Here is a 22,873-nt window from a genome sequence, read left to right as displayed (position 1 = left end):
CAGATGACTTGGGATGTTGTTTATTAAGAAACCCTTTAAACATGCTGTTTTCAGTAACTCTGGTAGTTATTTTGGAAATGATTTGTATATGAATTATTAAGTGAGGTTGAAGGCAAAGCCTGACCAGTGTCAGGCCCTGATCCCTGACTTTTCTGGCAAATGTACAGAAAACAAGGAGGCATATACAAGTGTTCAGCAGGGGTGGGGTGGGGATTTTTCCAGGGCTGCCAGGCTCAGCTGTCTGCCAGCATGGCTCGACGGAACAGTCTGAAAGACAAAAGTAAGAGTAGAGAGCAATGACCACAAACAGGGCGGAAATCTTCTCCACTTTTATATACCGTTCTGTAACATCCTTTGGAGAGATTTTTTTTTAAAAAATCTCTGTGTAGGTAACAGCCAAAGAATTATATCATGTGACATGAAATGCGTGTGTATTTGTGTGCATTTCCACACGTCTGCCCAGGCGTAGTTCTTTATGGTGCTAAACTTATGCTTGAAGGTCCCAAAAGTATTGAGGAACTATGATGTACCTCCATTTTCTAAGCATTACGCATTTTGCTGCTGTATTTTTAACAAGCAGAAGGGTGAAATCATTCATTATTACAACTTATTTGTATTAAAATAGTCTCTCAGAACTTATTGCAGTATAGAGTGCACAAATATTGAACAAGTAGTCTCTCAATGAGTTTGTGATCAAAATTATAGGCCCTGGGAAAACCAATGGATGCAGACATACGGATGGGACATCCCAGGAAACAAGCAAGGCTGTGGTAAGCTCAGTAGTTTTATTACTGTGTTTTCATGCACATTATTGGAAGGGGAGTTTGCTTGTCTGGATGAGTTAGATTCGCAGGGTGTTTTTTTCTTCTTTCACCTCTCCCTTTTATAAATTATTTCTAACCTGATTTAAAGTTATCATATAATGATTATCATTATAGCATTTTACAATCTTCAATTGTAACAACTGTAAAAAAAACAATATAGAAATTTACATCTTCAGAGGGATAAAGGACAAGGAATCCTATTAATTTCTCTTGTAATTTCACTGGAGTTTTAAGAGAAGTGTGCTTCAAATATGCTATTTTCTTGTCAAAATCAGTACTGAAAATTGTAGTGGTTCCAGAGGAGCTGTGAGAAGTCTTTCATTTTATCCTCATATCTCTATGATGGATCTGGGGACTTTTTGTTACTACCATTTCACAGAGGGACTACTGGGCTACAGAATGTCAGATGGGCTCTAAATATTTGTGTACATTAGGAGCGAGGTGTAAAAACGGTGGCTGCAGCCCTCACCTGGCCATGGGGTGAAGGTGGAAGGTAGAGGCAGCTGCACAGCTGAGAATTCAAGAAGCGAACCAGGCAATGCTAGTGGAGAGCTTACAACCCCTTTTCCCAATTTTCCTTCTGGTAAACGTGTGCCTGGGTGTAAAGCCGTGTGAAGGAAGCAGGTGTAGTGAGCTGAGAAATTCGGGTGCCGTTCAGGGATATGCAAGATGTGTTAAAATGAGGCAAAACCTGAAGGATCTTCAAGATTAAAGATAGGGATTAGAATCTAGCTTTTCTTGTTTTCACAGTGGGCAGATTTGACACATATAGAGATGTTTAAGCTGCAAACTCCAACACCTTGTCTTGATGTAGCCATATCTGTATAAGCAAAAAAAAGAAAAAAATTGCTTGTTTGGAGAGTCTACACAAGAAAAGCTGATGGGAGACTTCTGGAAAAAGTGGGTGCATCGTATTTGTGCTGATTTGTCACCACTGAAGCAGTGACTCTTGACTTGTTCCATGAGAAAGGATAATTAGGTCCTGTCTCTGTGTATGGAAACTGCCTTGCTCTCAGTTGCTTTCCTTGTAGTTTTCTGCCCTGTGGAGTGTAAAATTCACTGTTTTTGGTGATCAGTCAATGTAAACAAATGTAAGGCACAGCTAAACATTTACATTTATTTTGCCAAGTTGTATCCAATGCTGCCAAATTTAAGCCAATATCTTCTATGAAGACTGGATTTATACGTGTCAGCGTGAAAGCTGCTTAGAGAGTTGGAGTAGGCATGACACAGTAGATGTGTTCAGGTCAAAAACTGGTTGCAAAAATGATTTTAGGATTTTCTGGATCTCTTTTAACCAAGCTAAGTTAGTGGTAATAGAGATGTTTATAGTAGCTTTCAGCATAGGCTCTGATTTCTAATACGAATAAGGAAGAAAGAAAGTACTCCCATGAGGTCTCCTCAGTTACTGTTTGATGATTTACCAGTTTAGTGCTCAAATGGTCTCCAGTGACAGGGTGAGAGATTTTGCTGTTTAATACCGACAATACAGCTCCTCGTGAGCAGATGGAGAGCGTGGGGAACAGCATAGGGGCTGGGCTCAGACATTTTTAGATATTTCTTTTTTCTTCAATCAGTAGAAGTCTGGAAATGTTTTCAGTGTGTTTTCATAATTAATTTTCATCTGCTTTCGTTTTTTCCCTCCCGATTTTTGCTTCTCACTGCAATTTATAGCATGTATCAGCAGAGCGGTTATTAATGTGTCAGCATATGTTACAGGGTAAAACTCACAATGAGTCAGTGGGTCCCGGATTCAAGTGCTGAAATAAGTGATGACCTAGTGAAAAAAGTCCCAGGTTGGGATTTGGAGGCTGACTGCAGCTGTGATTCGTACTTCAATGTTTACAGCAGTAGGAGTTATAATCAATGTTTCCTGTGTGCTTAAGCGTGTTAAAGATTATAAGAAACCCTAATGGAGTTTGAGAAAATATTTAAGACAGGTTCCTGCTAAGTGGGCCAGCTGCATGTTGTTAAAGGTTGGGAAAGAGATGTTGGGTACAGAGAGCTGCTCGGCTCTGGATGGCAACTCATGAGCTCGTTCATCCTCTGGGCCTCCCAGAGCTGGGGAAAAAACCCATCTGCTTTAACCTGGCAACACGGTGGTCAAACAGCCAGCTGATACTGTTCAGCTGACGGGTGGTAGCTCATTAAAATGTGGTGACCCAAGTGTTTATGGCTGTTTATTCATATACGCAGAGCAAAGAAAGGCATTAAGTTTTGGTGTAGCGTGAAACCAGAACCTGAATGCTGATCAGAACTTTGGAAATTGTGACATTTTCCTACTGAAATGAAAAAGGAGAAGGGATATTGTGGAGGACATATGCAAACAGCTCTGCTGCTGGTGGGATCTGCAGGAAGGACCAGATGATTTCTCCATGAGCATCCAACAGTTAAACCAAGAACTACGGAAAATCATTGTAAAAGCAGTAACTGTGCTTGGCTGCTCTCTGTTGCAAACATTCTGAGATTAGCTGTTAGTGATGGAGGGTCCTGCTCTTTAGCTTGGATCACACCATGTTTTCTGGAGATTGCTAAATGCTCTGGTTTAATTAGGACTCTGCTAATGGTTGTTTTATACTTCTGTTGATGGAGTGTCTCTTTGCAGGATGCTCGTGTCCAGTGGAAAGCAGGTGATGACTGGGGGTGTGAAATAGGGGTCTGTCACTGCTGGATGACTTTTAAAAAAATGAAAATCAAACCCTTCAACTCTTCAATAGCTGCCACAAGCTTAGGTGCTTTGGACATTTAGAAAAAAACCCTGACAGTTTTCTCCTGAAGATGCAGATTCCTATCCATTCAGCAGCTAGATCAAATACATCTCAGATCTGTTTATGAAAGCCATCCATCTAGAATCTGACTTCTTTAAATGTGACAATCACCTGATTTAGACTAGCAAGGTTTGGTTTGCATTTCTGAACCACAATTCAGGGGGTTACTACCACTAAGTTTTCCAGATGATTTCTGCAACTTGCTATTTAACAACTTTCTCTGTTGAAATCTATTTGATCATCTCAGAGGTTTCTGCTCTTTTCATGCCTTGGATATAGAAGGGGAATACTGAGCATGTTATGCTTGAATTTGTCAGTCTCTTGTGCAGTTCCTTTACAAAAATGCTTACAATCTGATAAACTACTTATCCTAAGAATGCATTTTTGGTCTGTTCGCAGTATGTTGATGAGCCAGAAAGTCTCCAAGGAATTTAGGACATTCTCAGCAACAAATTAATCCAACCTTGGAGGAAAAAAAACAAAACCTTATTTTTTTGCTAAAATATAGAAAAAATGTTTTCCAGTCTTATTCATCATATACTTTTAGAATGGCTTATTGGAAAGCCAGAAGTATATATAGGTCAGCTGTGTACAGAGGGATGAGTTTTCCTTTCCAAGGCATTGGCCATTCATACACTTAGGGTTCATAAGGATCTGCCTTTCACCTGCAAAAGGAGTGCTTCACAAACACTATTGTTGTTTTTCTTAAGGTATACTTTATTTATCTTTTTATAGCCGAATATCTTGGTTGAATCTTGACTTCTTTAGGTAAATTAAGTAATTTTTGAGATCAAAACCTTCCTTTATGAAAATGGATGCTGCTTTGAGAAAAGTAGAATTTGCAGAATACTTTTTCAAAGGTCATACAATAAAAAAAAATCTACTTTGAAAAATCCACTGAGAAGAGAGATGAGGAGAGAAGACAAATGCCTATGTGAGCAACTGATATTTTTGCTAACTATTTTGAGTCAAGTAAGTGTAGTTCCCATTCCTGAAGGTGCTCTTGGATTACATTCCTTCTCTCTGTAAGACTTCTCTGGTATGACTTGGCCTGCCCTTGTGGTGTCCATGCAACTAGTCCATGTATTATGACACACGTATATATATAACATATACATATGTTATATCTACAAATGTATAACTGCTAGTGTTTTGCTCTGTCCAGCTTATCCAAAGAAAGGAAGTAGAAACAGATAGAATACAAAGTTACTTTCCAGACAGGATGTACATGGTCGATAGTCAAAATCTAGCAAACTGCGGTTAACCTTCAACGGGCTACTTGTGGGGTTTCTCCCTCCAGGCTGCTCTCTCCTAAAGCTACGTCTGTCACATAGCCTTCTATTAAATCCAGATGAAATAACGAAACTCTTGCCTAAATGAGTCAGCAACACCCAGTGAGTTCAATAAATTCTGAAAGAAATTATATCTATGTGGTGATTGCATCTTAAAATTTCCTTCAATGTTTGTGCTTGTGACAGCGGTGGTAGGAGACATAGCAGACAACAGTGACCAGGTTAGGGATCGGTTTGTTCTCCAAAACTGTTTTGACCAGAGCTAAATGATCCTTGAATAAAATGGCAGCTACATCGTCTTAGTAACAAGGAACATTGAATTGTGGAGATGAACTAATAAGAACAGGAATAAGAAACTTTTAAGAGACACATTCCATGCTTGGGAGACTGCTCAGTCTATTTTGGAAATCCAGCATGCATTTTTCTTTTCTTATTCAGTTGCCCTGCCTCTTTTGCCATAAAAGTCCTCCTCTTTTTTTATTCATGCATTTCAAACTGTGAATTGCTCTCTCTCTTTAATTGTCATGGAGCCAAGGTCTTAAAAATCCAGTTCTATTTTAGTCACTCACTATGTATCAGTCTCTGCAGCTCTCTGATCATTTTTGCTGTTTTCTGGACCCTTTCCATTTTCTCCCACAGTCTTTCTGATAGTTAAATGGCTATAACTGCATGTAAAATTCCTGGCAGGCACACAGAGAGTAAGGTCATCTACAGACAGATTTTCACCTCGCTTCTTTTTGTCATGTTGTGTTTGTGAAAACAGCTCAAAACAGTTCTGTTTGTATTGCAAACAATGAATTTAGGTTTTAGTGTGGGCTCTCTCAGGCATTATAGCTTTAAGATTAATCAGAATAAACGCTGGGCTTCCACTGCTTCTGTTTATGCTGGTTGAAGGTCTACCCCTTTTATTTTCTGTAGGCTGCGTCAATTTATAGCTGAGTTTTTGGTCTTTTTTTTTTGTTTGTTTGTTTATGTGTGTGTGTTCATGTTCCTTCATTGATGCTATTTATCACTTTTCCATGGCTTTCTCCTTCTCCTCTTTGCCAAAATATTCTATATAAAGACCCCCATCCTCCAGTGAGAAACCCGTTAGTCCTACAGCTGAAATAAGTCAGACCTCCAGCTTTTCCAGCTGAACCTTTGGGAATAGGGGCAGAATGAGAGACTTGCATGTCAAAGTGCTTGATGACTGTATCCAGGCCATATATGGTAAAACAACCCAGGCAATACTCTGAATTCTAGGCCACTCCTGAGACTTAGCCCCATCTTGCCCTTTGAGGCAGTTTTCCCTCAACTTGAGCTATGGTCCCTTAAAAATCCTGCTCACTCTGGGCCAGGGGATGCTCTGATAAGATACCTGGGACCCTTCTAAGGAAGCACCCGGGAAGCATCTCATTCATCCCCAAAGTACAAGGGCAATGAAGGTGCATATATATCTACACTTTGTTTTGGTGACTGTCTACAACATATGCTGGGCACTGTGAACCTTTGAATGTCAAGTTTGTTAGATAATATTGTGTGGCAAGCCTGAGGCATTTCTTGGATTATGACTCATTCTGTTTTCCATTTTAGAAGCTCCAGGTTTATTTTTGTGCCTTACCCAAGTATTTTAGATTTGTTTAACTCTTCTCATTGTAGGCTTTCTATTTGCTTCAAATTTGTTAGTAAAAGAGAAGCAAAAGACAGGAGAGCACAGCTTTTCAGGACCTTCTGACAAGAATACAAAAGTACCAGTATTGTCATCTGAACACTGAGAGCTGGTGTATCAAGGCTTTGTTTTTCTCTACATATAACTTTTGGCAAGACATCTGGGCTTTTTGTGCTATATTTTCTTTATTTGTGTGACTCATTCCTATTTCATTGTGTGGGAATGAAATGATGCGGTTTTGTCAGGCTCATGTTTATTAATCCTGTGAAGCATATCAGGGAATCCATTTACCTTTATACGTGCCCTGTGTGCCATTTTAAAACCTGTTAGTGTGTGCTGCACAATACCATATACATAGCTTCCAGCTGTATCCTGAAAATTCAAAACATTCTGGCAGAGTCTCTTGGATTAATTTTATAGTCTGCATCCTGGTGACATTGTGTGAGTACACAAATCTCAGAAACAATGTATTCAATCTTTTTAGTCACCTAATTTGCCTCATTGGCCTAACTTTTATATGATTTGTAATAAGGAAAAGTACTGTTCAGCATGCTTGGTGGGGAAAGCTGTGAGGAATGTGAAAGCTGTTTTAAATAGACTCTGCCTGTTGCATGTGATAAGACGGATCCAACCTGCATCTTCACAGTGAGTTTGAAAATACAGTAAGGACTTTTTTTACTCAAAATGCTCAGTCTGCTTGGGAAGACCTCCTGTGAGAGGCTGGCCAGAAGGGATCTTTAAAAAACGAATGAGAATGCAGTTGTAACACAAGGGCTGTGCAGTCCAGCTGTCCCTCTAATAGGTTTCAGAAGAAAAAAAGTTTCACCTTCGCCTGTCATACATAAAGTACAGATTATTCTGATATTTTTAAAGATACCATTTTAAAACAGGCCTATAAGAAAATGTCTTTTCTTTCTGTTTTGTTCCATTCAGAAACATTTCTTTGAGATCGCTGTGGCATGCAAGAGCATGTATTTACAGAGTATTACAAAGCGCCTCTGACAGAACATAGCTGAAGGCAATATAACCTGGAGAAAGATGCCCCATAAATTCCACCTTATCTCATGACCCATCCGGCAAAGGTGGTTTTGTTCTGACATTGTTCAAAAACCAACTATGATTATGTAGGCAAGAAGTATTAACAGTAGTCAATGTAAGCATTTACCCAGAGCTCACGAAGGAGTGGGCGGAGAGCAGAAATCTAAAGAAAATTCAGGAACAGAGCTGAAGCCTGACATGATTAACAGAACCATGTTTTTGTAATTAGTATGTTCTCAACAGCCCAAATCTTTTGCTGCTTGCTAAGTGCTCCGTACAAGCCAGCTGGGCAGTGGGGAAAGCTGGCCAAACATTCCCAGGTTTGCGGAGAAGTGCCACATGCCTCCCCTGTGTGCAATGTTTGAAGATGCTGCAATGTTATTTTTTCTGTAACATCTGCAAGCTATGACTAACAAATAAAGAATCAGAAGAATACAGTACTGGCTGTGGCATCCTTCCCACCGATAAACTTGCTCTGTCTTATCTGTCTTGGCAGCATGTGTGCTCTGGGCATCCACGTCCTGATGGCTGGTAAATGCCACTGCAAGAACACAGACACTGTGGCAAAAGCAGGTAAGCAGCACAAGGCAAGCTGAAGTGGTAGAGAAGAGGTAAAAATGAAAGGCAGGGGAGGCTGATATCAAAGCAGTATTGTCTTTTCCCTTTGGACATGGTACAAGCCTCCACTAATAACCCGTATAGCAGGAATTTATAGAACACAACCTGGATGGAGAGGAATTTTGCCTCTTGTGTGCTCTTGGTCTAGTGGCTTTTACACACTGTGTCCAAAAGAAGCCGAGTGCTGCCCAGGTTTTATGTTTCCCAGGTACAGAAGTCACAGGAACAACAAATCTTGTCTGAGTTTTTATCTCAGCATGCCTGGCAGAGAGAAGGGAGCTTGGCCTTTGGAGTCCACGCACAGCTCAGCCAAATACTTCATGTCAACTCAAGTCCAGGGAAAGCAAAGAGAGATTCAGCACAAAGAAATTGTTTACATTGTGGGGCTGCCCTTTCACAGGTGGAAATCAGGGTGGCTCTGTCTTTTGAAAGCCTGAGGAATGGAGAGTTTGAAAGGCTGAGAGCACCTACCCCTATTCTTTGCTATGTGAGACCGACTTATTTGGTCTGATTGTGAGAAAGATTTGAAAGATACTGAAGTAGAAATCTATATGGTAAAGACTCCCAGTGAAAGAAGAGGTTTGTGGTTTATTAGTTGTATAATGCAGTCATTGAGGTTAACTACTGAAACCATATTTGTTGCTCTGTTAATGGTCAAAGAGTTTGATAGTGAAAATAAGCTGTTAAAATAATTGTGTAAAGTTTCCTATATACACACTAACTTTCAAAGCAGGGTGTTAGCTCTGCCAGCACATCAGTTAGGATCATTGAACACCTGCTCCTGCACAACACCTCTCTGCAGCCTGAACTGAGGAGAACCAGGGAAACACGTTAGGTAACTAAAGCAGAAACTGGAGATGAGTTGCTTGCTGGGCACAAAGCAGCAGTGAGGTCTGGTGTTACAGGGGAAACACCAGTCCCTCAATTCTGGTTTTGGACAGTAAGAGGAAGGAGAAATGTCATTAAGCATTTTTTCATTAAAATGGGTGTTAAGTGCGCCCATCTATGTTAACAGTCTAGCAGATAAACTTTGGAATTAGTGATCTATCAAAGCCCAGTTCCCTTGCTACTAACTGTTCTCACCGCTAAGGGATACTGGTGGTTTGTGAAGAGCTCTGGGAGCAGGTCAGGTTTGATAACAGCTATGCTGACATCTGTCCGGGTGGCTGGTTAAGCATTTTAATTCCATTCACCAGGTCAGAATTAAAGACTGAAGACTCAGTCCATCCATTCAGGAAAGGTGGCCTCTCCGTCTACAAACTCCATCTACCAGCACAAGTTTGAAAACATAACAGAAGCTCTTTTATGCCTCTAGCAATGCACCGCACGCTTTTATGACAGGCAGGTGATTGTTTTGGGTATGCCAAAAGATCAAGTTTAACAATTTATGACCAGATAAGAGAGATGTAAATATTAGTTGATGGGAGCTGGCCAAGTGCCAACCTGCAGCATGATTATTAATCGGAGTTAACTCCAGGGACTTACCTGAAAGGTTCAGCCACTGCCAGGAGAACAAAGAGTGGCAGCCTCAGGGGTGGCTGTTGTGGTTCCTGGTTTCTCTGCACTCATTTAAAGGCAATCCTTATTGTTAACTGTGAGGTTACAGTTTCATTTTGTGGAATGTAAAAATGTTTGTAATTTTTTTCATGTGGTTGTGTGACACCATCCACATCTAAAGTTTGTTTTATGTGAGGTTTGATAGGTTGCTGTGTTCATAGGCTTCTTGGGTGTTGGTTTGGTCTTAACTCTGGCTGTTTTATTTGGCTGAGCCATTTGTCCTGAAAAATAGGCATCTTATATACTTTTGTTAAAACTAGGTCTTTTTTAAATATTCAGTGAGGTTGGAGGAGTTAGATTATTTGTATCGTGTGCCAGTAAAAACCACAATATCCTACTTCTTCCCCCATGTTGGCTGGTTAGGGCACTTCCCTGCGATTTGCAGGCTTTAATTTCCAGCCTCCTGGGGCTGAAAAAGTTGGGAACACAGAATCCAAAACTTATTTATAGAGCGGTTCTGCTAACCACAATGATACTGTGCTAAGGTAGACAGCACCACAGACTGCTCTGGTCCCAAAGCTATTAATATACGCTGACTTTGCAAGCATATCTACTTTGCAAATTGAAGATATTTTAGCTGGAGATATATCCGCTCAACTCAACCAGAAGAGAATTCTTCTGGGTGAGAATAAATGAATAGGAGAAGCTAGATGCCAAAAGTAGTCTAATAATGTAATGCATTATTTCCACCTACAGGGACAGCTTACTGTACTTCTAGCTTAAAAATTTAACGGGGATTTGTTGAGGCTGTGAATTTTCCTTGCTGCTCAACAGCAAGGGAGACAAACTGTGCTCAGCTCCTTTTGGAACCTCCTTCAGAAAAAAAAATATTTCAAAAAATGAAGCAAACAAAATATGTGTCCAAAATGGTGCCTTTCACAGCATCAGCAGAATCTTCAGCACTATGACTTTTACATGCTGGGGCCCGTATTTCTTTTTGGCCCAATTACTTAATACCTTGGTTTACAGCCATTTGTCATCAGGCAAGGAAAGAGAAAGCTTATTGCTCCTAATTCCTTGTTAGAAGAAAGAAAATGTAATTACCTTTATGTATGCTTTCTCTCTGTTTCATTGCAGAACATTAATCTAGAACCTGTAACACTGTCTCAGTGTAAAAAAGTGTATTGTACATATTTCATTTTGTTTTCCAATATTATATGGTAGAGATATATGGAGTGTGCTTTAGGGCAGCTTTTAAAAACTGACTTATCTTTTTTTTCTTATAAGTAGCCAAGCCAGAAAATCATCACTGGAAATTAAAATGGATCTCTATAGGTATGAAGCATGCCAAATACTACTGTCTAGTTTGATTTTGTATTTCTATTTATGTTATCACTAGCATGCCACTGTTTTTTTAAATTGCCTTGTGTCCTGCAGGATAAGATAGTAACATACTTCCCTTTGGCTTTCAAGCTGTAATTAAGTTGGGTTTAGTTTACCATTTTAATGAGGAGAACTCCCTACACAATTCTCTGTATCATGCATAAACACAGATTCCTGTTTATTCGTACTGAGATATCTGTTAGTACTGTATTATAATAACATCTGCATCTTGAAACAAAATACACCCATTTTTAAAAACCTGTGAATGAATAGCATGTGTAGTCAGGTTTATGGAATATTAAGCTGATGAAAAGTTCAAGTGTAAAGAATCAGGGAAAGCCACCTGAGCTTATTTAATTAACATTCAGAAAAATGTGAACATGCGGGGAGAAATATTCCTGTATGTTTTGACACGTTTCTTTGTTCTTCTAACCATCAAGATACGATCCCTACACAATAGAAGACTGGGGGTTGTTTAATGTCTGGGTAACTGAGAATAGAATAAGGGCTGTGCTGCCTGTTTGTGTCTTGTATCTTGGATCTGTCAGGAATGTGCTGCAGCCCCCGTCCAGCCGGCTTAGCTAGGCTGCCTTCCCGTGGGAGCCAGATCGTGATGGGGAGGGAGACATGGCAGCCCAGCACCCTCCCGAGCGCGGACTGGCCGTGTGGGTCCTGCAGCTCAGAAGCCCTTCCAGCTCCCACGGGTGAGACATAACCCTTGCGAGCTGGATGCGACAGGCCTTTATGTGGGAGGCTGTGCTGGTGCAGACAGTGAAAATGTTTCCTTCCTGCATAGGCTGCAAGAACAACAGTGACTTCAGCTGCGGTTCTTGCAATGATGTGAGAAGTCAGAAGAAAAAGTGCATGGCTCCAAGAAATGCCCCATGATGGAACTACCTGGATTTATTGTAAGAGACGTGGCCATGCATAAGTAGTACTATCTATTCTAAAGAACCTGCTTTTATGAGCCAAAGTTTTTATTTAGAAACAACTGAATAATAAGAAAGCATTTCCAAGTGGTGGTAAATTCTCTGTGTGTAGCCACATCTAAGAATACTTTTACTGAGATTACAACATTAAAGTAAAATACTGAACTGCTGAAAGCCAGAGTGTGAATGGTGGCTTAAAAATCATCTTCTAGTGAGAAAATTAAAGAATAGAAAATAGAAAGCTTTCTCCAAATGCCTTTATTGCAGAGTGTGTGTCTGTCTCCATGAAACAACTTTTGGAGCTGCTGGTGAGCTATCACATGGAGACCCCTCCAGGCCCAGCATTCCCTATAAGCCTATGTTTAACTTAACATTTTGCCTAGAACATTTTCACTGAGTGAATGCTGGCAATATTTTAGCATCCGTGATGCTAATTTTTATCCACGGAGATTTTTTCAGTAGTTTGATAGGAAAGAGCTTTAGGGTTGGACAATATGAGATGGCTGTGTAACTCTCTCAAGGTCCTGTAAAAATAGCAAATTTACATTCTTTATGAAACTGGGGCATTCCTTGAGCAGACATTGCCTTGCTTCATAGTAAATCAGCTGCATTACCTTTGGTACACATGAATTTACAAGAGTAGGTCTCTGAAAGGTCAAGAGATTGCTCAGTCTAGTCAAAACATCTTTCCAAGTTTTAGATTGCACAAACTTTGGTCTTGAGAAAGGTCCCCTTGAGTGATTCCCTTTTTATAAAAAATATTGTGTTGATTTGCCAGTGAATGTTCAGTATGTTTCTTCTTCTTGAAACATGTTCCTAAGGCACACTGTCTTGTTTTGTATTCACCATTTGGGCAACACTTCACCACACACGAGGAAAATCACTTTGAGGAACATGGGCTGCTGACTAATCCCACACCAGCGAGCTGCTGTCCACGATTACCTATAGCACAAATGTGCCGAGTAAGAAGGTGGGAGGCAACCCTTAGATTTCATTCATGGATTGAGACAAATATTCACTTTTTAGCAATGCTGTGCTTTGCAACAAAGAAATCGGGGGTCCCTCTTCAATCAGTAGAAAACACATTTGGCAGTTCAGTGCTGACACTGTAATCGTTATTTCCCAATAGCCTGTTGCAGTACTTTCCAGCCTCACATTGTTCGTGCCTTAATCGCTTCCCATCTTAACTATTCCTGCTGCCACTTTCATGCTCTTAAGTCTCCTAGCTCCTCAGTGTCCAAAGTTCAGTGGCTAAATCATGGGCTTACTTAAGGAAATGGAAATGTCCCACCCTTCTCTTCAGTCACTTAACACTGGCCTTCTACACAGCTCTAAGGACAATTCACACTTTGCCCTTTGTCTTCCAAACCTTTCCTCTATAGCTGAAATACAATGTCTACTCTGTGACGGCGACTTTGACCAAATTTTAATTGAGCTATTCAGGATGTTCAAAGGGGCCAAATGCTGCTACATTTCAATTTGTAATTGGGAATAAAAATTCTCATGAACTACAGGTGTTGCATTAGGCAACACTGTGAGAAGGAGTTCCCCCAGATATCTATGACCATTGTCTTCTGGACATGGTTTTCAGGAGGTAGTATGGGGGTGGCAATGAACTCTAGATATCTTCTGAAGATCCCTGAAAGAATTTGGTCTTCAGTGGTATTATGAAACTCTGAGGTTTCCTTGGTGACAGCAGCTACATATTTAAATGTCAACAGCTACTGTATACAAAAAGATTGGCTTAAATTGTGGCCATCTCAAGTCAATAATAAAAGATATAGTTAAATATTTCTCTCTTCCAAATTTAACTGTCTCAAAAGTGGAAATTCTATAATTTCGTCATTTAGCCTAAGCTAGTTCTTCTATGGTTAGCAGAAGGAGATGCTCCTCAGAAGGTGATTTGGCTAGTTATTTTAGATGTGTGTTTTACAGTTAGGCTAAAATGCCCTTAGGGGCCGATTTAACTCCCTTAGGAGCCGGTTTCTCTCCCTTGACTGTAGACAGTGTAAGGGACAGGCTTAGAATAAAATCCAGCTGTTGTATAGCTGGTTTCAGTTATGCACAGTCTTCCATGGTTTTGCCTGTGTAGTCTTGGGCTCAGTCCTGCGTTGTGCACTGTGTGATCCTGCCCAGAGTCACCTTGATTTCAATGGAAGAACAAGTGGTGGTTTTGGGCTGCAATCTGGGTTGCGTCAACCAAATTATCTTTTTTTCTATATTTTGCAAAAATGAAGACATTCAGCAAGTATAAATCAATTTTAATGCTATTTTGGTAGGAATTACAGAAACATCCTGAGTCACAGGAAATAACAGGAAATTTTAAAATTCTGTGTTTACGGTTTTAAAATATTTTTGTATAATTTTCCACAAAATAGAAAATCTCATTCCTGTAAAGCTCTGCTCAAGGTACAAGCCTTCTCAGATGTTTACTTTACTGTGAAAACCATTGACAGGTAAGGACTACACAGAATATGGTACAGCTTACTTTAGTTAAACTGTAATTGTTTTGCAGAACTTCTCCAATCTTAAAAATATTCTAAAAAATAGAGAATATCAGAAAAGAAATTAAATCCATTTGCATTCTAACTCCTTCTGTCAGCACATTGTGCTGCATTTCCCTTGGCTTTCACTCTTCAACTGCTCTTTCTGAGTGGTTGTTTCTCCCTTACCTCAACACTTCTTTCTCACTTAGGCCATGATTTTGTGAACGTGTTATTGCAAGCTACGTGTTGATTTACACCCAGTAGTTACTGTTTGGTAGGTGCCTGTGTACACATACCTACCACAAGTAAATGAGAGGTGTTTTACCAAATTCAATAGCAACATCAAATGAATTAATGAGTCAAATGAAATGGTAGAAATAATCAGTAAAAATGGAAAATACAAACTTAACTGTGAGAGGTTCAGAAGCTATTGGATCATTAGGTCTTACAAAAGTCTTAAAAAGTGGCAGATTGTAGCAGAATGTAGAGATTTCCACTTTATTCCATCATCTCATGTTCATAAAATTAGTCATCCTTTGCTTCCCCTAGTTCTGCCTGACACAATAGATATAGAGGAATCCACTGGGATAACCATGGAGTTCCAAACCATTGAACTATATTTATTTAGATTACAAAAACAAAAGCAGCAAACCTGACTGATGAACATCACAGACTGAAGAAACAATGCCTTTAGAAACATGCAAATAGATTTCCTTTAATTCTGGAAGGAGGTCTTTGAAATAAACAGCATGGTAAATTATTTAGCCTCTATTTTTTTTGGAGTTTGAGCTTGCTAATGTTCCAGATGTGAGAGAACAGGAAGTTCTATCATTTCCTCAAAATATGCGATGTGCAGATATTTTTTTTAACTGCAGATTGATAAAATAAGAAGAAAAATAAAACAGTCATTCCCTTATACAAATATGTTATGGTATTAGTATTATTCACAACACCACTTTTTCTGATTTTTTACTTTTTCCTCAGTAACATAATTGTTTTCTACATTGTAAGAATCAGTCCAGGAACAGAGACCCATTTCTACTGCAAGAGGACTGAGAAATCATTAGGATGATAATTTGAGAAATAAATACAGAATATAAGCACTGTTAATAAAACAGTATTACTAAAACAGTGGAATCTATGTTGGGTATTAATGATGATTATTAGAAAGTATGTGGAAATACATTTTCCACTACACGTACTGTAAAATGTTGCATGGCATCATTAATTAGACAGATTTCTTCATCAGTTTGTGTGATTAGAAAATCCTTGCTTGAAAGGAAAAATAACATAATTAAAATTTATATAGATAACTGTAAAATTGTTTCCAATCTGATAGCAGCTAAAGCAGAGTAGTTGCTCAATCAGTCATTTCCTCATTAATTCATTTTAATTGTGATTTTTTCAAGTTTTTCTTGTTCTTTACGCTCAGCTGTTCAGCGCTGTGCATTTTTCTTAAATACAGAAATTACTACAGTAAACTCTTTCCCCACCAATACATATTTCCACGTTTATGCATGTAAGTTTTCTGTATATTTTTTAAGAAAAGCAGTCAACATGAGAAATGTTGAACATCGTCTTTTGGTCAACCTTTTTAGAGGATGCTTCCGTTCTGCACTCTGACTCTGCTCTGTCATCAGGACAGCCTCAGGCCCTCAGGGGTGTGGATGCTAAGCTTGCACAAGTTTGCTGAGAAAGCAGGACAAGCAAATCTGTGGAAGGGACAGCAGTGTCCTCAGACGTCCACAGGTTATTGAGTGTTAACAGAAGGAAGCATCACAGTATTAAACATAGTTAAAAACACTGTCACTTGATGAGGTTTTGCTCTGTCAGTCTTTGCAATCTGATAATTTTACTGATTCTGTAAATGTTAGGAAATCCTCCAGGAAAGGTAAAACTGAATTATGCATGGATTCACACATCCTAAAGAGTAAAAGAGGCAAGCCAACAACTTTCAAGAACATCATTCATTGGATCATATTTTTAAAAATACTACATCCTATTAGCAGTCCCTGTTTGGTCTTAAAATATTTACATTCCAAGATAAATGTTGACCTAGTGAATAAACAAATTTCTGTGAAAGGTTTTGTAGATAAAGGCATGAGTGAGTGTCCGAAACACAGGAACTGAACTAATCCACCAGTAAAGCTTACAGGCAAGGATTCCCCTGGATCTAGTAATATTTATTATTAAATCATAATTATGGTCATTATTAGACATAATTTGTTTAATTTAATCTACTGAACTATATTTAGATTGTGTTTACTATAACTGTCATTATTAATGATTAAGCATGCTACGGCTGAAGTTATGTGAATTTTGGGCAGTATTGATGTCAAAAGAAATAAAAATCTAATTCAGGTACAAGGTACACAGAGAAAGATGGGCTGTAGTCCTGTTACAGTGCCAAGTCTGCAAGAAAGTCATCCTGCTTTTGTAACCAGCCAAGCCTGACAGTAGGTATGTGATACTACAAATAAAGCAGCTGTGTTGAAAATTATCAAGAGGAGGCTTACCAGTGCCCAGCTGGAGCTATACTGATCCCTGAATTGCACAGAACCTGAAAAAAGTTTAACGTCCATTTGTAGTCCTGCAAGAGTGTGGGATGCTTTAGCAGGGACACTAAATTTTATTTTTCTCCACCAGCAGAAACCTCAGCCCAGGGCACTTCAGTGGTACAGGGTAATAAAATGATCATGCATACAAGATCAAAAGGGATGTGATAACTGTGTTACATTTCAAGAGAACAGAATATCAATTATGAGTATAAATATAACTTAAAAATTTAGGATTATTTAGAACCGTGTACTTACCTTCAGAAAAAAATTTTACTTAAAACCCTGCAATATGGAAACACGTTCAAATTTATCTCTGATTCAGCTCAAAGGGACTTGTGCTCTGCAAGGTGCCAGAACTCCTTTAATTTGCTGAGATGTATTTTGAGAAAGCTTCACTGTAGGAGAGCCTAATAGACTACCAATAAATTAATGGCCTATCAATAAAGAGTCTATCATAAATTGCTTGGCTTCCAAGAGCTTGCCAATAGCCTACTGAAAGTTACGCTGCAGCAAGGCAAAAGGGGCACACACACCTGGCAATAAATAGTGTCTTCTTGTCACAAAATAGAGCAATGTAAGAGATAAAGACATACATTTGGACACCTGGTTCTGTCTCAAATGCCATCTGCAGTTGCATTGATCACTCCAAAGACTTCATAAAGCTGAAGCTGTTCCCAGCATTAGATATCAGGAGTACGGATACGTCCATGCTTGAACATGCATTGAGTTACTTTGTGTTGTTTCATAAAAGACAAAAGAAACTGAGCCACAGTGACATAAACCAGGACTAATTTAGGGAAATCGATGACATTACTCTGAAGTTAGTGCAACTTTCAGAATAATTTACTTCCCCAAAGGTCTACTTTCAAGAGCTGTCTAAAACCCAGGAAACTATATTCAGCAATCCTGAAAACACCTTGGAACGTAGCAAGGAAATAAATAGCTCCTTTCCACCCCAGGCTGTTGGCTGTGCTCATGCATTGTTTTTTGGCTGGGTAACAGCTGTGAAGCGAGGATTGTTTTCCAAATGCAAATAGAAAAATGCCCTTAGGATGCAGACATTTTTATCGCTCTTTGGGAATGGTGCTTTCTATTTTAGATATTAAAAATTCAGTGCTCAGCGCACAGTTCACACCTATTCACTAGATTTCTGATGGTGATTGGCCTAAACAGCACCGTACGTGGCAAGGATATAAGGAAGGAAAGACTTTATGGAAATCAAATGGCTTCTAAATATATTCTTCACAGAATTACATTTAAACATTCTCATTCGGTTTCCAGTGCTTCTCTTAGTGAAGTCGGTTACGAAACTAGTGACTTCAGTTTTATACAGGCAAAATCCTTTACTTTTAGCACATTATCTTGGAAAAGTCTCCACGTCTAAGACAGTAAGACATGTTTTATTACCCTGCAGAAGAGTATAAAACACCATGAGTTAGTGCTCTGTACACTAAATCATCAACTTGTTATGAAATATAATGAGCCCATAGCCATTAAAAAATAACAAGGATCCCCAGCAGGATTTTTGATAAACAATCAAAGAAGAAACTATTTAATTTTTAATGGAATTGTAAATTTACTATCAATTAGATTTCCAGGTCTTGTTTAAAAAACAATTGAAAAGCTACTCATGGTTGTTTTTGTTCTGATTAGGAATGGACTGAAATTTTCTGGAAGAACAGCTTTCTATGAGAAAATATGATCTGACAATATTGAAAAATATCTGAGAAAATTTATATTCAGTTGAAACTGCTAATAGAAGCCTAGCTGGCTTCCAGATTTTCATGCTGCTTGTTTTCCCGTTCACTTTGTCCTATTCACTACCACTTCAGCAGCTCTACTGAGCTAGAATTAAAAAAGAAAAAATCTTTGCCATCAAGGAAAATTTGATATTTTCCATTGCTACATCAAATTCAGAGGAGAAAAAGTGGATATTTGATGTTTAATTTTAGGGGGTTTATTTTTGTTTTACAGAAAGGAAATTGCAGGTCCCACCCTGAAATATTTACTAATCCAGAATGTTGAGAAGACCCAGGTTAAGAAGATCCAGGGCATTCTGAACTTCCACCCAGTCTTGGCTTTTAATCTCAAGTAAAAACCTGCAAGGAAGTAAGAATGAAAAGTTAGTGTCAATAAGTAAAACTCCTTATTCTTGACTTCTTTCTCTCTGATTTGACATCAGTGCAATTATATTACCCTATCTAGAAACTGATGTAACTGTGACTTCCTGACACAAATGTTGTTTTGTTAGAAAAATGATGATAGTGTGCCATTAGAAATTAAGAAGGCATATAAGCGCAGAAAGCTCTATTAGCGTTTACTTTGGGGCAAGTGCCAAATGACATAAATTCTAGAAAATTATCACAAGAGGGTTGACTTTATGGCTGCTTTTAGCTTTCTGTCAAAGGTGAACCAGCTACTGTACTAATGATGGATGCAGCGCCTCTTCACTGACCCTCGCAGCGAGGCTGGAGCATGGCAGAAGCTCTTACCCTAAATGTGATCAGTGACAGCAAAAGGCCATGTGTTAACATTCACATTGCAGATGCACATGGTTTCCCATCTTCTTCGCTAGCATTCTCCAAAGGTTTCCTTAAAGCCATGTCTGAGTTTGGACCACAGTATATGCTCAGGCTCATATTTTTGCACAGCGTGTAGACAAAGTCAGAGAGATTAATGTCCAGATCACAATTCAGACACCTATGTTTCTTTGTAAGCCAAATTTAAGGAACTAGACTTCCCTGAGCAATTAAAGCAAAGCCTGCCTGGGCAGCATAGGTGCTCAGACACTTGTCTTAGACCTAAAAGCTTACTTGGATACCTTCAATGGTATTGCTACACATGGTGCAGCCACATGTTCTGGCTAAATGAATCAGTTCAGTGCTTCTTTCTGGAAGGGCTTGATTTGCTAGAAGTGGTGTGAGCAATCCCGGTTCAGCAAGGGATAGCAATAAACTACCCAGGGAAGAGGGGAAGGCAGTGGCCATGTTGTCCTGATGACCTGGGGGGAAAGCACTTGCCTGGGAAGTGGAAGATCTGATTCAGTTTCCTCCACATCCTGAGGAAGTCCCAGCCCCCTCCCATTTCCCAGTCTCTAAGCTAGACTGGGATGGGGTCACACTCCATCCTTCCTATTGCAGATAGACTACCAATAGCCCAGATGAAGGAATCATGAACCCAAAGAAAAGGTAGACAAGGGGGCTCCCATGTGGCTTGCGCTGTGTTGGGAGTAGGGAATCTTGGCTTCCATTCCCTGATGAAGAATGAATATGTGAACAGCTTCGGAAGTGGGCATCAGAGTCTGAGAGCTACCTCTAAATGAGTAATGTCTTTTCTGGGCAATACCACAACTTGTGGTTTTGGACCTATGTGGATGACTCAGTGTCATTAATGAGGTCTGCAATGTGCCTGCTCCTCTGAATACATCACCACTGTCAGTGGAAGGAATATGTCCATTTTGGCCCATTTAGCAAATTAGCTAAAGTTATGAATAATAGCCATGATAAGAAAACAGGAGATGACTAATGAGTTAAGATTTGGTTTTTGGTTGGTTTTTGTGTTTTTTTTTTTGTTTTAGGGGTTTTTTTTTTTTGCAAGCATGTCAAAAGACATTAAAGATTTTTCAGAGATAAGAAATGTAATAAGCGTCTGGACTGCCATTAAAAGGCAGTGCTAAGGCAAACAAGAAAGAAAACACTTCTACATTTCTTCCAAAACAGAGGGGGCTGAAGGGTTCACACTTCTCCTAAGTCAGTGAGGCAACAGAAACTCCTGCTGAAGAAAAGAATAGGGAATAAAGTAGCAAAAGGGATCACTTTTGCTGGAATCACTGTTCTTTCCTTCATCCTTCCCTTCTGTTCCATCTTCCTCATCAGAGTGGAGCAGGTATTGTGATACTATGATTCATCCAGAGCATGGAGCAACTTTAATCTTAAATGCCTGTATGTGTTTATGCATGCAGCCATGTGGGTATATTCATGCACTTACACAAAATTCCATCTGATGCTGACAAAATACATCCAAAGGAAGGACTGATGGTATTTCCTCCTTTTGTTCTTGAGGAGGGTAAGACATTTTTTTCTGCACAAAAGTGCTCCCCTGATCCTGATGCAATCACTTTCAAAATGTGCCGTCCCACCCAAATGAGGCTTGCATCCTACTTTTCTCCTCTGGGGACTGCAAGCTTTAACTTTTAGGGCTTGTCTCTACAAGTACAGTCGTTACTTCCCTCTGCTTTTATGTAGCCAAAAAGAGGGGAGAATCTGGTCCTGCATTCATTATGTATACCCTGTACATCTGCCACAGTCAACAGTTAATCTTGGAATAACAGGATACGTGTTAAAACCTGGGTGGAACCTCAAGACAGATAGGTGGAAAGAAATCGGTAACTTCAAAATGATGCTTAATAAGTAATAAAAACTTAACTCTGAGAATCTGGTGGTGTTTGCAATGTCAGTCTACATTATCTGTTATCTTTTGACTGTATGTCTCCAGGGGCCACAGAGGTAGGTAATGAGCCTGGGGCTCCTTCTGACTCAGAAAGGCACAGGGCCAGGAAAAATGGTAGTTCCCAGCCCTTATTAATGAAGCATGGGGAGATCTTTCTATTTACACTACCAAAGACCAGCTGACACTTGTTCTGGCACTGAGAAGATTATAAATAAGGATCCTGCTTCTGTGAGTTCCTGAGCACCTTCAAATCTCTTTGACCTTGATGAAGAGGAAGAAGAAATTGTAAATATAACTGTTGGAAGATTCTCTGTGAAGTCCTTACACTCATGTGGGACAGCAGTGAGAAATGTCAGGAACTTGAGCATCCTCAAGATAGCACGACCTCTTTGGACTGTTCCAATCAGAAACTTTTTTGCTGAAGCCAGCATAAATATTTTTGAAGTACAAAGTTATGTTTTCCTTAAATGACCATTGGAAGAAATGACCTTGTGATATGGGTGAAGTTGTATTGAATGTCTTAGATGATGAATGATGATATTATATTGTATCCGATTACATAGTTCCTGAATACGCATAGTTTGACTACAGGAAGGGTATTAGCTTGGATATCTGTTACCATTTCCTTTTCATATTATGAAAACAAAAAATATGCAGATTGGCTGTGTATGGTTTGCATAAAAAGATGTGGTCGGTTTTCTGTAATTTACTAATGAATTGCTATGTGCTACTGTAATTAAAAATTTTTCCTTCTCCATGGCTTAACTTTATGCAGTTTTCTGTTTTCCTGGTTTGTGGCAGAAAACTAAACAAATGTCATATCTGGATTTTTACCAGTAGGGTAGTGCCATGCTTTGGCAACTCGGTGTATTTTTGTCTTTAGTTTATTTAGTCTTCTATTTTTTCAATTGTTTGTCATTGGTTATTAACAATTTAACTGTTAATAACCTAATAATTTTTTATCTAAAATGTTCTGAATGGAACAACAGGCAGAACAGAGAAATAAATCATGACTGAACCTTGTTTTCTCTGCTTTTGACATCTGCCTCCTGCAAATCAATGTTCTGCATATAAATATATTTAAACTGCCACTGTTTGATTTTCTGTCATCTCTTCTGGACCACTGTTGGTGTGAACACTCATGACCACACCAACAATGCAAAAAATCTAAATCACTTTTTAATAAGTGTGATTTTAAATTGCCAAAATAAGAGATAACCAAGTGCTGGAGGATTACTGTATTATTAGATAATAGCATCGTCCAGACAGAGTGATCTGATGTGTGGCTTTGCTTTAGCAAAATAAAGAGAAAGTGTATTGTAAAGATTTAAGATTGAAGGCTTATGTATTTTATACAGATGCTGTTCAACTTAATTTTTTCAA

At 39.1% G+C, this 22,873-nt stretch overlaps 1 long non-coding RNA gene across 1 annotated transcript; it reads left to right on the top strand.

The window, feature by feature from the left end:
• The first annotated feature begins 7,685 nt into the window (after positions 1-7,685).
• LOC142051711 (uncharacterized) lies at positions 7,686-22,245 on the top strand. The gene is made up of 3 exons (XR_012658599.1): positions 7,686-8,143; positions 10,973-11,020; positions 19,016-22,245. It is a non-coding gene; the product is annotated as an uncharacterized LOC142051711 (long non-coding RNA).
• The last annotated feature ends 628 nt before the right edge of the window (positions 22,246-22,873 follow it).

This window comes from Phalacrocorax aristotelis, chromosome 1, assembly GCF_949628215.1.
Source record: "Phalacrocorax aristotelis chromosome 1, bGulAri2.1, whole genome shotgun sequence".
In the NCBI taxonomy this organism is placed as follows: domain Eukaryota; kingdom Metazoa; phylum Chordata; class Aves; order Suliformes; family Phalacrocoracidae; genus Phalacrocorax; species Phalacrocorax aristotelis.
The sequence above is the reverse complement of the archived record's forward strand: the minus strand, read 5'-3'. Positions and strand labels throughout refer to the sequence as shown.